Genomic DNA, 16,198 nt, shown 5'->3' with positions numbered 1-16,198 from the left:
TTTAAATGGTTATTTGTGTGTGTGTGTGTGTGTGTGTGTGTGTGTGTGTGTGTGTGTGTGTGTGTGTGCATGCCATGCCATGGTGCATGCTTGGAGGTCGGAGGACAACTTTTGCAGTAGTTGGGTCTCTCTTCTAACCACATGGGTTCCAAGGGCTGAAGTCAGGTTGTGTCAGGTTTGGCCCCCATGCATCACCCACTGAGTAATCTTGCTGGCCCCTCTCTTCCCTTTCTGTAGCCCACACTGAATTTCATCCCCTCTCCATGACCTGCCCTCTCTTCTGGATCGTCAATGTAGAGAGACTGGATCACTAAGTGCAACCTTTCCTTCTCCTTTGAGTCCAGTGCTCTGGATCTTCTAAGGAAAGGCCAAGAACAGGGGGTGAAGAAGGTGCCGGTGATGCCCTCACTAGCTAATGTATCCCAGGAGCAAGAGGAAGTCAGATTTACAGTATCATATAGCTCCCAGAGAAAGGCTTTGCTGAAATCTTAGAGGGACCCATCTTGGGGACATCAAGAAAGGCAGACGCTACCCCCTCTCATTCTATGATGTGCCAAGGACTTGTAGCTAGAACCTGGGCCTTAGGCAATCTCAGCCACAGCACACACTGACAACTGACATCCTTGTATAATTTCAGTTGCTCATTTTCTGCTTCCTTCCTCTTCATCACCTCGTCTAGAAACCTACCCAGGAAGAGTGTACTCCAGGGCATATGGGTTGCCCCACAGGCCAGACTTTTCTCTTTAGGCCCTAGAACACTGCTTAGTCCTGTCAATAAGTCTGAATACGGCTTTCTAGCTCCGATGGAAAACTGTCTGGACATGTAGGTAGAGAGAGCAGGATCCCATGGGCTGCTTCTGTTTCTGCTCACCCAGTTACCTTAGCAACAGCATCTGCACCAGGATGCGGGAAAGCAAAGCATCACTTGCTGATGTCTCAGTTGGGAGGAATGTCTCAGAATGGAGGAAGTCTGAGCTCTGCTGGTCACTGGCAGGCTGCCCCCAGCACATCCTCTCACTCTCTAGGCCTGTTCTGGGGTCTGAGCTTTCTTTGACTGGTTTATGGATACTGGTAAGAAGCACTGTCCCCTGAATAAGAAAACTCTCTTATTTCTAAGCACAATTTAGGCACAAGAACCATGTCTTGAAACAACCATTCTTCAACCTGTGACTTAACGTTTTACCCATTACCCATGGCATGGAATATGTTTACTAAGCAAGCAGATGGTTACGTTCCAAAGAGGCCAGAACTTTACCGGGGTGGATATTTCTTCAGCTGTAGTAGGAAGTAAACTTGGCTTTGGTCTTTGAGTTCATCTAGAAGAAGAGATATTGGGGTAGTCAATATGACTTATGAACATCTCAACTCCAAAATTACATGGCACAGCAGTAATAATAAAAGTAATTGGTTCAGCATGGTCTCTGAAATCTTTGCTTGTAGTGTTTTCTCCTTTTAAAGATTATTTGCAGTGCTGAGAGGCAAACTCAGGACCTCAAGCGTGTTAGGTAAGCTCCCTACCACTAAGCTACATCCTCTATTGTTGACTTCTCTCCATCTTGAAACCATCCACTGGGGTAGGCAGGGCAGACACCTGTGTTGCTGTGGAGAACACAGAGAGGGTAAAGACCCTGGGCTCTCAGGCAATGGTTCAAGAGGACCCAGAGTTTGTGTCCTCCACACCTCAGGGACTTTTCCTTGGACATAGCTTATGAGGGCTATTAGGAAACTTATGTGTCCTCTAGCCTTGTGTGTGACCATGATACTTTGGCCTCACATTGGACAGAGTACCTCTCTGGAGAAAGAAGAAAACTAATGTTCATTCATTCAACAAATAATTTTATTAAGTACTGCCCTGTGCCAAGCGTGGGGCTAAGCACGGAGAATTCAAAAGGGAACGAAATGTGGCCTCTACTCCCTAACAGCTCAATCCATGTAGACATTTCCCTTGGTTTATGCGTATACCATGTTGTCAACGGAAAGAGTCATCAACAATGAGATTCCTTAAGTGACACCTTCCGCCCTTCAGACGTTTATACTCAACAGACCTCCGTTGGGAAGCACACTTCTAAAACTGTGGGAGAGCAGCATGGCACAGGAGCGAGAGTGAAACCTTAAACAAGTGTTAGCTGATGGTGCTGGGGCCGCAGTGAGGTTGGCAGCCCTGGGTTCAGTGGAGAAATGCTTCCAGAAATGGAGCTGGGAGCAAATTCCAGAGCAAAGGGGCAGGCTGACAGGGAGCCAGAGAGGCCTGAGAGTATCGCCACATGGCCAGCCACAGATGGGGGTGGGGGGCTGGAAGAAAAGTGGAGCCTGTCCTTTGAACACACCCAGCCTTTAAGGTTCCACAGATGGGGATTTCGGGGCATGCCCACCCACAGAGCAACTCACTTCTGGTGTGGTCAAAGTGTGAGGGCAGAGGCTCAAAGTCCCAAACCAGCTCTGAGACAGGGACTCCTGCCTGCCACTAAGGCCCGGGACAAACTTTTCAGTATTTTGACTTCTTTCTCTGGACAGGACCTAATCACACCTTGACTTATGGACAATAAAACCAACAGCTTTTAAGCCTTCTTAGACCAGATTTTTTTTATCTGCTCAGTGAAATGGTATTGAGGGATCATATTCCACATGAAGAGCCCAAACTCCCCAGGCCTACATAGGGCCCTGGTGACATAATTTTAAGTCACAGAAAATGACCTCCAGCTTAGCTTTCTGTGTCCTTCTGCAGAATTTGTAACCCAAACACATGGTGTGGGTTTAACTCCATAGATCTGAGGACGCAAACAGAGACAACTCAAGAGAGTTCACAATAGGAGCTGCCTCAATAAAGGGCAGGTGAAGAGAGCCACATTTTAAATCGATTTCATTTTAATGTCTAGGAACATAACTCACAGCACAGGAAAAGAAGCTGTTTTTTAAGATCACCTTCACACTAGCTTATCTTTAAAATGACAGCAAAGAAGGGTTGGAAGGGCCAGGTCATCCGTCCCCGTGGAGCTGAGTTGAGCTGCCATGAGCATAGATAAGACTAGGGAGAGGTCTTAAACGTCATCGAGTTCAGTATTTTTTAGTGACATAACTGAACAGCAAGAGGTTAGCTCAGTGGTAAAGCATTTGTCTAGTATGTACCAAACCCTGGGCGCCACCTCTGTCACAATAGACAGACAAACAATCAAATGTCTTGCCGACACTAGAGATGGTGGGTTCCCACTCACTGATTGGAGAATTTCATCCTGAGTAAGGACTGTGTTCTGATCAGCTAACACTGTTGTTACAAAGTTCCACAACGAGCTTGTCTTAGAGAGCAGATGTTTATCGTCTCGCAGCTCTGGAGTCCCAAATCAAAGCATTGGCAGGGTCATTTCCTTCTGAGGTAGGAGGGAAGGCTTTGTCCTGTGCCCCTCTTGGATGGTTTTCTAGCCATCGCTGCCATTCCTTACCTTGTAGAAGCATTGATTTAATCTCTCTTTTCCCATGTGTGCATCTTTCTCTACGTCCAAAGTTCTTGTTATTAAGGATGCCACTCACACTGGATCAGAGCCTACTCCAGTGACCTCATTTTGACTCATTGTCTGCCACGACTCTCTTTCTATATAAGGTTATATTTTGAGGTACTGAGACTAGGGCTTCAATGTATGAATTTTATAGGACACAATTCAGTCTATACCAGAAATCATCTATACTGCGTTAGATCCTCATGGAGGGCCGCAAGCTTGCTGTGATCTGCATTCTACTGATGAGCCAGGCCCAGTGAGGCGGGCAGCACAGACACATCCCAACAGAAGCATGTGTACTAGTCTAAGTTCTCTAGAGCCACAGAAATTATGGAATGAATCTCTCTATATGTATATGTAAAGGGGATGTATTGGAATGACTTACAGGCTGCAGTCCAGCTAATCCAGCAATGGCTATCTGTGAATGCAAAGTCCAAGAATCTAGAGGTTTCTCAGTCTCACAAGGCTGGATGTCTCAGCTGGTCTTTGTATGTGCTTGAGTCCCAAAGAAGGAGGCTCCGATGCTAGTGAAGGAATGGATGTTCTGGTAAGGCGAGGGCAAGGAGGTAAAGAGCAGAAGCTTCCTTCTTCTATGTCCTTATATAGACCTCTGAGTTGGCGTGGTCTAATTGTAAAGGCAGAGGCAGAAGAGATGGCCCAAATGAAAGGTATGTCTTTCCACCTCAGGATTTGGATTAAAGGTGTGTGTCTTCAGGCCTCAAGAACCAAATCAAACGTGTGTGTCTTCCTGCCTCAAAGGTCCAGACTAGAAGCTGACAACCAAGAACAGCCATCACAGCATGTGTGCATGGACTCCAGAGCCCCACTGTGGAGCAGGAGCTTAGCCCCATCTCCTGTGGGTCGACAAATGTGGCAAGCATTTCCTCTCAGCTTTTTCGTCTCCAAGATGATGAGGCAACTTCACAGTTTCAAAACCCCAAGAGCTCTGAGTACCAAAAAGTGTATTTATAACTTATCTGGCAGCAAAATCTGGCCTGAAATAAGCATATCTGACACAAAAGCCAATCTTGAATCGACACAGGCTTCCAATATTCTATTTATTCAACACATACATTTAGAGAACTAGTCATCTGTTTGAACACAGAGAGGGTGTGGCTGCCGATACTACAGGATGCCACGGAGCTTGTGATATGCACATTCTATGACTTTTTTCAGACCCCCAAATTCTGGCATCCTGACTGGCCCCCGGGGTTTGAATTAGGGACTGTGGATTTTTCAGCACATGTATCACCACCACGACCTGTGTGGTTTGGGTCCTGGAACCCTGGCTGGGTCACAAGGAAATGAAGAAAGGACAGACGCAAAGACACACATACAATGGAGCTGGGACCATGTGGGGTTCTCTAACAGCTACAACCTGAGACCTCAATGTGTCTGTCAGGTGCAGCAAAGGGGAGCCGTTAGCTAGCTTCAGTAGGAGGTCTCTGTGGGTGGACAGTCTCAGGCTATAACCATCCAGGAGGAGGAAGCCGCAGTTGCTAGTCTTTGCTCACACTGATCAGTCATTCATAAGCCCTCATTCAGACTCTTAAGGAAAGCTTTGTTGTCGCTCTTGAGCCTGACCTTTGTGGGGGAACGGCTTTGCTAATTTACCACAGACCAACTGGCCTTGGTGTCCTTAGCAGGCCGTGCTCATGTCAAAATACAGATCCACTCTGAACTTGACGCTGTCAGAGCTTCCTCCACTCCCCAAATCACAGCGCTATGGGGAAGGACACGTGCCACCTCAGAATACTTCCTGGCAGACAAGAACAAGGTGTGTGTTTGTTAAAATCACAATAGTAACCCTCGGTCTAAAGTCTCCAGAGTTGTATGGCTGTGGGGAAGGTCCTGGTCTCCGAGTTCTGCCCAATCCTAGGAGCCATGCCCAGTGTGTGTGTGTGTGTGTGTGTGTGTGTGTGTGTGTGTGTGTGTGTGTGTGTGTGTGTTACTCTGCTTCTAGGACTCTTGGTCTGGGGCTCATGACTCAGGGTTCACAAGCCCGCCTGGTGTGTGCACTGTACCGACACAACTTCTGCCTTCTGAGGAGGTGTTGACTGATGTGCGGTTCCTAGTGTGTGCTAGTTTACAATGGCTGCCGCAACCACATCACCACACACGGAGGGGCCGAACAAGAGAAACGTCTCATCCTGCAGCTCTGGGAGCAGAGGTCAAGACCAAGCAGTTGGCAGGGTCAGTTTTGTTTGGTTTTTCTTCAACGTTCTCTCCTCGGCTCACATCCTCTTCCTTTGTTGTTACCTCTTCTTCTTCTTGGAAAGACGCCAGCCATGTTTGGATTCAGACCTGTTCTCATGATCTCTCATTAGTAACTTAACTGCCCCCCTTAAAGTCCCTGTCTCCAGATACAGTCCCGTTCTGAGGTGCCAGAAGTTGGGCTTCAGTGCGTAAATGGGATTGGAGGGGAGGCACAATCCAGCCCCTCACACACACCGCTTTTAGAAAGGAATTGCCGGTCTCACTGGATGAATCCCACACGCTTGACAGCTTGTGTCTGCCCCGTTGCTTTTGAAAATGAGTGCGAGGGCCTCTTGGAGCCGAATCATTTGAGCCCTTAACGAAACCCACCTGCTCCAAACGTGTAAGTCATCATCTGGGGGGAGAGGACTGTGGGGCCCGGCTATGGTGCTTGCTTGTTTTTCCATCAAGATGAGGCTTGGTTTACTTAAGTGTTAAGGAATGGCTGACAGATAGCAGACCACTCTCCTTCATCCCAGAGTCCGCGGAGACTCCCAGCAAGGGTCGGTGAAGGGTCAAGCAGGAGCAGGCTGTGTGAAGAATGAGCGGGGATCCCAGTTTATCCTCAAGGCTCCTGAGGAACCTTTCACCTATGAAGGATGGGCAGAAGCAAACACTCCCACAGGCGTGCAGCCTCAGGTCAGGGCCCGGCCCTTCCCCTCAAGGCAGTTTCGGTATGGAGGCCCAGACAGGCCTGGGGGGTTGTTACCATCCTAAGCGTGCCATGCTACGGAACGCAGCCCCACAAGGAGTGCCAGGGTCACCTTTGGGCGACACCCTCATTCCACCCTCAACCCGTGCTTCCGGCAGAACCGGAAGCAACCTACCTGCACAATGGCCTAAGTCAGTGGTTCTCAACCTGTGGGTCGCCACCCCTTTGTGGTCAAACAACCCTTTTCACAGGGGTTGCCTGGGACCATCCGCATATCAGATATTTCCATTACGATTCACAACAGTAACAAAAGTATAAAGTAGCAACGAAAATAATTTTATGGCGGCGGAGGGTAGGGGGAGTGGGGGTTGGTCGCCACGACAGGAGGAAATCTGTCAAGGAAGAGGTTGTAGTATTAAGAAGGTTGAGAGCCTGAGCCTTGAAACAGTGTTTCAGAAATAGGCCACAGGGGCATTCCAGAGCCCACTGCCAGAGTGGGGAGCAGAGGTTGGGTTGGGCCCCTGCTGTGGCTGACTCCATTCCAAAGCTTCCGGTGACGTCACAGGAGGGAAGACAGCAGCAGGGGTCATGCGTCAGACAATCGATGGGAGGCCTCCGGAGTGGGTGTCTGCTACAGGTGTGCGTGAGTGCACAGCCGTGGCCCACGTTTGTGCCGGGGTGGCTACCAGCTCCCCATGCAAAAGCTCCAGTGAAACAGCTGGTGAGTGGGACTCTAAATGGAAGTGATTTGCCTAGCACCATGACAACAAGACACCCTCAGCGCTGATGGCAGCCCTCCAGCCCTCATCCTTCTCTGCTGGCTCCTACTCACACTTCGTGTTTCTTAAAATACTTGCCTGGCTGGCAGCAGCGTGGTGACTCACCTGCAGCATCAGGGCACAGAGCAGGTGGGAGCACTTCCTTCTGCAGAGGAGTCTGAGGCCAGCACAGCACCTGAGGCCCTGCCTTCGTTTATACTGTTCCTGTCAAGGGCGGGGGTTCTCGCTCACTTGTCCAAGCTGCAATTGCCCAAGAAAGCAAAGGGGCGTGGATGTAGCAAACCGTGTGGCGCACGGACTCTGCAGAGCTGGGGAAATCAGGCAGGTTGGCCGGCACATCTCCTCCTCACCTTCAGGCCTGTGTGAGGTACTTGGATGAAAAATGAAGGACCACACAGAGTTAGCCTTGCTTGTGGCGCTGTGGGGACATCTCTGAGCCGCTATTGTTCCTGGAACCCTATGAATCCTGAGGTGCTTAAATGATTTTAAGTTCTGCACTTGGTAAATTGAAACTCACACAGTTTATAAACTTAGATTAGTTAAAAAAAAAAAAAGAAAAAGAAAGAAAAGAAAAGAAAAAAAAAAAGAAAAGTAGTGCCAAGAATTTTATTGTCAATTAGGCTATATTTATTTGTGTCCTTTTTTTTTTTTATATCTACTTGAATTCTGTAGGCTGTATATTGTGGCCTATTGGAAAATACCCTGGAGTCACATTCAGACCCTTGGTTACTATTATTATTGATTGTTAGTTGTGCAGCTTTTGTCAGGTTACTTTGTCTCCTGGAGTGTTCATTACCTTAACTTCCAAAGTGGAACGACACTGTTATCACATGATACACAAATTATATAAATAAAACATGAGACCCAGCTCATGCAGGGCAGGAGAAAAGCTTCAGTGCTGGCCCCTCTTCCAGAGGACCTGAGTGTGGCTTCCGGTGCCCACATCGAGGGGCTTACAACCTTCTGCAACTTCTGCTTCAGAAGATTGGACATCCTCTTCTGGCCTTCATAGACAGACAGACAGACAGACAGACAGACAGACACACACACACACACACACACACACACACACACACACACACACACACACGCACACCATATAAACATAAATCTGGAGGGGAAAAAGAGAAAGCTGCAGTCAAGAATGAGGCCAATACATGCGCTTGCCTTTTCTTGTCTCTTTGGATCTTGCTCATAGTCTGGAATGAGCACCACTTCTGGCCATCTAACATTGACACATTTCTATATGTGGCTTTGCAAACCCTTAAAATATAGTGAATAATTATTCAAGAAATAGATGATCAGGACATACACCCTGAGATCCCCAGTGGCTAAAGCCACAAGGAGTGATTTGGATAGTGTCTTAGGGTTACTATTGCTGTGACAAAACACCATGACCAAAAGCAACTCGGGGAGGAAAGGGTTTATTTCACTCACAGTTCCATATAGGAATTCATCAAAAGCAGTGAGTGTAGGAACTCAAACAGGGTGGGAACCTGGCGGCAGGATCCCAAAGAGGCCACGAAGGAGTGCTGCTTACTGGCTTGCTCCTTATGGTTTGCTCAGCTTGCTTTCTCATAGAACCCAGGACCACCTTCCCAGAGATGGCACCACCCACAATAGTCTACACATACCTTCATCAATCACTAACCTAGAAAATCCCTACAGGTTTGCTAGCAGCCTGATCTTAGCGTTTTGTCAATTGAGGCTCCCTGCTCTCTGATGACTCTAGCTTGTGTTAAGTTGACATAAACTAGCCGGCACAGATGGATTTCCTAATATTATAGGATCGACGCCTTTGACTTTCAGAGATCTGTGGGTAGTTTCCTTCTGGAAGGTCCAGTGCAATTCTCTATGGTATAAACAGCTGGCTTCTAACTTCAGGGCACCGGATGGTGACACACTGGCAGCTGTTCACCCATTTGCTGTGGGACTGCTTTCTAATGCCCTCCCCTCTTTCCTCATGTCTGGCTCAAGCATCCATTGACTTCTGAACATTTGGCTTGGAGATCTGTCTTTCTCTTCAGCTTTCAGTATTTGCTGGTTTCCTTCTTCTTGTTCTTCTACCTGCTTAGGTCTTTGTGGTCCACCAGATGACGCTGGAACAAAACAGGACTTGAGTCCAGTAACATCCCTTATTAGCTGGGTTATCATGGACAAGGTACTTCACATCTTCTTCCTTTTTAATTTTTATTTATTATCATTATTGTTATTATTTTGAGTTTTTGAGCTAGAGTTTCTCTGTGTAGCCCTGGGCATCCTAGAACTTACTCTGTAGATCAGGCTGGCTTCAAACTCAGAGAGATCTGCCTGGCTCTGCCTTCCGAGTGCTGGGATCAAAGATGTAAACCATGACCTCTGGCTTTACATCTTTCAAATGGATCTATCTTAGTTGCTTTCCCATTGTTGTGAAGAGACACCATGACCAAAGTGTCTTACAGAAGAAAGCGTTAATAGGGACTTACAGTTTCAGAGGGTGAGTTCATGCCCATTATGATGGGGAGCATGACAGCAGCTAGGCACAGTGCTGGAGCAGCCATTAAGAAAGAACAGAAGGCTACAGAATGGGAATAGATATTTACCAATTACATATCTGATAGAAAGTTAATATCCCAGATTACTAAACTATTCCCTATGCTTGTGCCAAAGAACAAACCCCCTTGAACATCAAGAAGACAAATAACCCAATTTAAAAATGAGGTACAGAACTAAACAAAGACTTCTTTTTTAAAAAAAATATTTTTATTTTATAATTAATTTAATTTAATATATCAGCCACAGATTCCCCTGTCCTCCCTCCTCCCAACCCCCAGCCTTCCTCCCCAATCCACACCCCATTCCCACCTCCTCCATGGCAAGGTCTCTCCTGGGGAGTCAGCCCAGAACAAAGATTTCTTAAAAGATAAAACACAAATGGCTGAGAAAAAAAAGAAATGTCCAACATCTTTAATCATCAGGGAAATGCAAATCAAAACTACTTCCATTTTATATGAGATTCCATTTTATACAATATTGGCCAAGATCAACAAAACAAATGACAGCTCATGCTGGGGAGGATATGGGGTAAGAACACCCATCTATTGCTGATGGGAGTACAAACTTGTGCAGCCACTATGGAAGGTAGTATGGCAGTTCTTCAGGAAGCTGAGAATAGATATACTTCAAGATCTTACTATACTACTCTTGGGCATATACCCAAAGGACCCTCCATTCTGCTAAAGAGACACTTGTCCATTTATGTTCATTGCTGCTCTATTCATAATAGCCAGAAACTGGAAACCACCTAGCTGTCTATCAGTGGATGAATGGGTAATGAAAATGTGATACATTTATACAATGGAATATTATTCAGCTGCTAAAAAAAAATACAAAATCATGAAATTTGCAGGTAAACGGATAGAGCTAGAAAAAAAAATCATGCTCAGTGAGGTAACTGAGACCCAAAAAGGCAAGTAAAAAAATCGAGTATGTATAAGAGAATATCTTATAAACAGATGTTAGCATTTAAGCCTTCAATAGGTATGCTGTTATCAGTACAACCACGGAGATTATAGAGTATGTTATAGTTATAGAGTAATAAATTAGGGTGGGGTAGGATCTCCAAAGGAAGAGGAGTTAAAATATGTAGTTCAAGAAAGATGAGGGATGGAGATTACAGGGGAAGACTAAACATCAGGAAGGAGGAAAAGGGGGTCAATAGAGGGAATGCAGGAAGGGACAGCTAACACCAAGAGCCATTTGAGGTGTTACATGGAAACCTACAATAGTAGAAGCTTCTTAAAATATATACATATATTGTAGGTGGAGTTTTCCTGTCCTGCAGCTGCTCTCAAATAAACACACCGAGGCTTCTATTATTTACAAATGCTCGGCCAATAGCTCAGGCTTGTTACTAACTAGCTCTTACAACAACCCATTTCTATTAATCTATGTGTTACCCTGAGGCTTGAGGCTTTTACCTCTATCTCATTTTGTGTGTCTAACTCGTTCCTCATCTGGCTGACAACTCCTCTGACTCTGCCCATCTTCATCCCATCATTCTCAGTTTGGCTTTTCCACCTAACTTCATCCTGTTCAGATATTGGCCAGTCAGCTTATTTATTAAACCAATAACAGCAACATATATTCACACAGTGTACAGAAGGATTATTCCACAGCAAAATATGAAAGATATATAAATGGAGTCACCAAATAACAGGGGAGATAAAGCCCTAACTAGACATTTCTTGTTACCATGTGAAACCTCCAGTGTCAGGAATGGGTTACATCTAATTGAGTTGTTGGCCAAGGGGGCACCATCGAAATCCCCAAACAACTCAAGCTATTACCAAGGCTATTGGTTGCTTTCCATAAACTGACAGTAAAGCCCTATTGCTGAAGACAATATCTACATATCTCATTGAACATGTTGAAGTCAAGCTGGTACCTAACTAGAGTCTTTATCTGTGGTGGTATTGTGTCCCCCAAAATATTGTGTACCCTAGTAAACTTATCTGGGGTCAGAGACAGAACAGCCACAATTTTTTTTTTTTTTTTACCTTTTTATTTTTCCTTTTTTTTCAAAGAATTTTTTTTTTTAAGATTTATTTATTTATTTTGTATACAGCACGTATGACTGCAGGCCAGAAGAGGGCACCAGATCTCATTACAGATGGTTGTGAGCCACCATGTGGTTGCTGGGAATTGAACTCAGGACCTCTGGAAGAGCAGTCAGTGCTCTTAACCTCTGAGCCATCTCTCCAGCCCCAGCCACAATATTAAACATGAGGATAGGCAGTGGTAACACATATCTTTAATCTCAATACCAACCATAGAAGACCTGGAGGTCTGTATAGACAGGCAGTGACGAGGAGGTCATGTGGTTGGGTTTACAACCAATGAGAAGGTAGAATAGAAAGTCAATAAAAAGGACAAACACACAGGATGTAGCTCTCTTGGCTGAAGAGGACAACAGCAGCAGTGAAGGGTGTTGCTGGAGGCCTTCTCTCCAGGTTCCACCAAGCCCCACAGTCCCACAACCCACATATAAAATAATCACTCAGATGCTTATATTACTTATAAACTGTATGGCTGTGGCAGGCTTCTTGCTAACTGTTCTTATATCTTAAATTAACCCATTTCTATAAATCTATACTTTGCCATGTGGCTTGTGGCTTACCAGCGTCTTTACATGTTGCTTGTCCTGGTGGTGGCTGGCCATGTCTCCTCCCTTCTTCCTGTTTCCCCAATTCTCCTCTCTCCTTGTCCTGCCTATACTTCCTGCCTGGTCACTGACCATCAGTGTTTTATTTATATAGAGTAATATCCACAGGACTTCCCCTTTTATTCTTTTTTTTTAAAAGGAAGGTTTTAACTTTAACATAGTAAAATTACATATAACAATTATCAAGCAAGAATTACAGTTACAATATTAAAGAAGATGTCCTATCTATCTTATATTTGTGAGTTTAAGGTTTTATATCTAACTTATTTTTTTTATCATAACTGAGGAAACTACAACTATCTAGTCTTCAACCACATCAAAGACCTCAGAAGGATATAATATTACCTGAGAAATGGGAGAAGGATATATGTAACTTTCGGGAGTCTTGCAGGGTAGACAAAGACAGCTGGCAGCCTGGACAGTCATCTAATGTTCCTTTGTAAAGTTGGGGCATCTGTCTTCAGCCCACAGGCCTAGCGTCTCTCAGTCACTTCTCTCTGTGTCCTATAGAATGTCTGGCAGTCTCCTCTGTGAAGCAGGAACCTGAAGGACCATCTTGTCAAGCAAAGTTCAGTGGTCACCTTTCTACGGGTACTGTATGTCTAGTTGATCAAGCAGTACAGGCAAGAACAGTTTCTTGCCTGAATGGCTATCTTTGCCAAGGTGAAGATAAACTCCATATGGAGTGTCTTCGATGCCCATCCTCCTCTCCGAAGTAAATCCAGTGCTGTCAGGAACAGACATGTCTCACTGTCCAGAACGTCTAAATTTTTAAAACATTTTAAATGCCATATTCTGTAGGTCTTTGAAGTGTTTGAAGATTTCTTATCTATCTGAAATATATCTATGTATACCTAGAAGACTTAACTAACATGGCTATAAATATGATTATCATAGATGACTAATTATTAATCTATTTCTTAATTATCCATTACATTTTTAAATGAGTTACATAAACATAATACCTCAAACAAGAATAGAAATATATATATACAGTATAACAAAATTAACTTCAAGTTTATATCAATAAACTAAAATTTATACCAATGTAAAACATTTTAAACATAAACTAAAATCTATACCAATGTAAAACATTTTAAACAAGTTGTTCTTTAAAAGTAGGTTCATTAGAGCCGGGCGGTGGTGGCGCACGCCTTTAATCCCAGCACTCGGGAGGCAGAGCCAGGTGGATCTCTGTGAGTTCGAGGCCAGCCTGGACTACCAAGTGAGTCCCAGGAAAGGCGCAAAGCTACACAGAGAAACCCTGTCTCGAAAAACCAAAAAAAAAAAAAAAAGTAGGTTCATTAATCTACCCTTTTATCTTATCATCTCTGTATCTTATATATCTATATCATATCCCCTTTTCTTTTGTAGAAAGAGATGGCATTTATAATCAACCTGTTTTAAATAAAAATATTGGTTTTTCTCTGTCCCACACCAGAGGGCTCTTCTGATTTGGGACACAAGAATCTCTTAACCATTCTTTTTTAAAAAACAATATGTCTGGGTTTAGAGGGGGAGTGAGCCAATCCCACCTCTAAAGCCAGCTTGGTATATTTGGGAATTTGGGCGTCGCATCTCTTACTACTTCCTGCTGGAGGGGGGCACTGTATCTTATGGGGATGCAAAGAAAATTTTAGGCTTATGGGTTAGTCCGTGAGATTGTACTTTGTGAGCCAGTTGCCTTGAAACCATTCTGGATGTTAGATTATCTGGGCCATGGTGTCATCGGAGACCTTTCAGGGGGTCTTGGCTGGTGAAACCTGATGTATCTTAATCTGGAACAAATCCATAGCCTCTGGCTTTCTGTGGAAACAAAAGCAGAACCTCTTTTCCAAAGCAACATACCCTTACATCCAAATTTTGAAGTCAAGGTACCTTTAAAATATACATATTGGTTTAATTCAACATCTTTTTTGATCAAATGATTTTTTGCAGTTAAAAATCCCAAAGACAACACAATCCAGATTCTCTGTGTAACATTCATCTTTATGTGGCTTTTTTTAATATTAATTATTCTTTTAATCCAGATTCTCTGTGTAATATTCATCTTTACATGGCTTTTTTATATTAATTTATCTTTTTTTGTCTCTTTCAAGTCTACATATATTTTACACACATTGTAAACTATTTTATCTGAATCAGTCTTATTGTGAGCCTATTGCTTTAAACTGCATCATTCTAAGACTGAAATGGTGCCGTGGCTGCTGGCTCCGTCCACTTCAGCTTCCCAACATGGTGGTGGTACGTTTTCTGCCAGTTCTGTGAGCCATCAAGTCTCAGAAATAGTGGGTCAACGCTTTTATCAAAGCAGCATGTAGCCCAGAAACCTTTTTTTTTTTTTTTTAATATAGTAAAGACTAAATCTACCACACAGCGTAATGTGCTGCTGGCAGACACCTCATTCCTGCCATACTGCCGGTCAAACGCACACGCCAGGAACCCGCCAGTGTTCAAACTTGCGTTTTTGCAGCAGCGTCTAGCTGCCAGTATGAGACATGAAGCAGGAACCTGGTTTTGGCTCTGTTTAGAATTGGTTATTAAATATTCTCAGGTTTAAGGTGGAAACTCGAGCCATTAGGTGCCATTTGTTGCTGGAGGGCTTCTCTTCAGGTTCCACCAAGCCCCGCAGTCCCACAATCCATGTATAAAATAATCACTCAGATGCTTATATTACTTATAAACTGTATGGCTGTGGCAGGCTTCTTGCTAACTGTTCTTATATCTTAAATTAACCCATTTCTATAAATCTATACCTTGCCATGTGGCTTGTGGCTTACCAGCGTCTTTACATGCTGCTTGTCCTGGCAGTGGCTGCAGTGTCTCCCCACTTCTTCCTGTTTCCTCAATTCTCCTCTCTCCTTGTCCTGCCTATACTTCCTGCCTGGTCACTGGCCATCAGTGTTTTATTTATATAGAGTGATAGCCACAGCAGAAGGGTAAGGTTTTTAGGTCTGACCTCTTGGGCTTTCATCTTTGCATTGGCTCTGTGTTTCTTATTTAACAAGACCGTTCATCTACATTTACCTCTACTGACTAGTATTCAAGATACTGGAAGGTACTATGCATGATACCATAGGAGAAAGGTAAATACCAACCCAGCTACAAATCCTTCAATCTGCAATGGTGATCTGCCTGCATAATATGCTGGTGCAATAGTGGTACAAAAGTTGTGGGAGTCACCAACCACTATCTGATTGGTCTTAAGGCCCCCTCCATGAGATGGAACCCATGCCTGACACTGCTTGGGTGGCCAAGAACCTGAGCCTTGATAGGCCATGGGCCTAATGGAAAACCAAGTGTTCTGGTAAGGGAGCTTAGCAATAAAATGATTTCTGATGACTTCTGCTATACTCATAGGTCAATGTCTCACTTAGTTATCATCAGAGAAACTTCCTCCTGCAGAAGATGGGAACTAACACAGAGATCCACAACTGGACAATGCACCAAGAGTGAGAGACACTGGAGGACTCAGTCCTAAATGGGATATCTCCATCAAATCCCTCCCCTTAGGGCTCAGGAAACTGCAGAAAAAGAGACAGAAAGACTCTAAGAGCCAGAGGGGATGGAGGATAGCAATAAACTGTTTCCAGACACAACAGGTCTGACACATATATGAACTCATAGAGACTATGGCAACACAGGTCCAAGCCAGATGAGGCCCCTGAACTCAGATGGGGAAGTCGACAGGAGCTCCCATCCCTAACCAAGAGTTGTCTTGAATTGACATCTGCTCACAAAGGAAAATTAGTTTCTCCAAGGTGGGCATCCAAACCACACTTAAGGGCAAGCTCTGTAACCAGCAGTAAGTGGTCAA

General features: G+C 44.6%; 1 long non-coding RNA gene across 1 annotated transcript; it reads left to right on the top strand.

The window, feature by feature from the left end:
• The first annotated feature begins 7,005 nt into the window (after positions 1-7,005).
• LOC143273856 (uncharacterized) lies at positions 7,006-15,972 on the top strand. Its single transcript, XR_013052089.1, has 2 exons — positions 7,006-7,120; positions 15,742-15,972. It is a non-coding gene; the product is annotated as an uncharacterized LOC143273856 (long non-coding RNA).
• The last annotated feature ends 226 nt before the right edge of the window (positions 15,973-16,198 follow it).

Source organism: Peromyscus maniculatus, chromosome 6 (genome assembly GCF_049852395.1).
Source record: "Peromyscus maniculatus bairdii isolate BWxNUB_F1_BW_parent chromosome 6, HU_Pman_BW_mat_3.1, whole genome shotgun sequence".
Classification (NCBI taxonomy): domain Eukaryota; kingdom Metazoa; phylum Chordata; class Mammalia; order Rodentia; family Cricetidae; genus Peromyscus; species Peromyscus maniculatus.
This window is presented reverse-complemented; position numbering and strand designations above follow the sequence as displayed.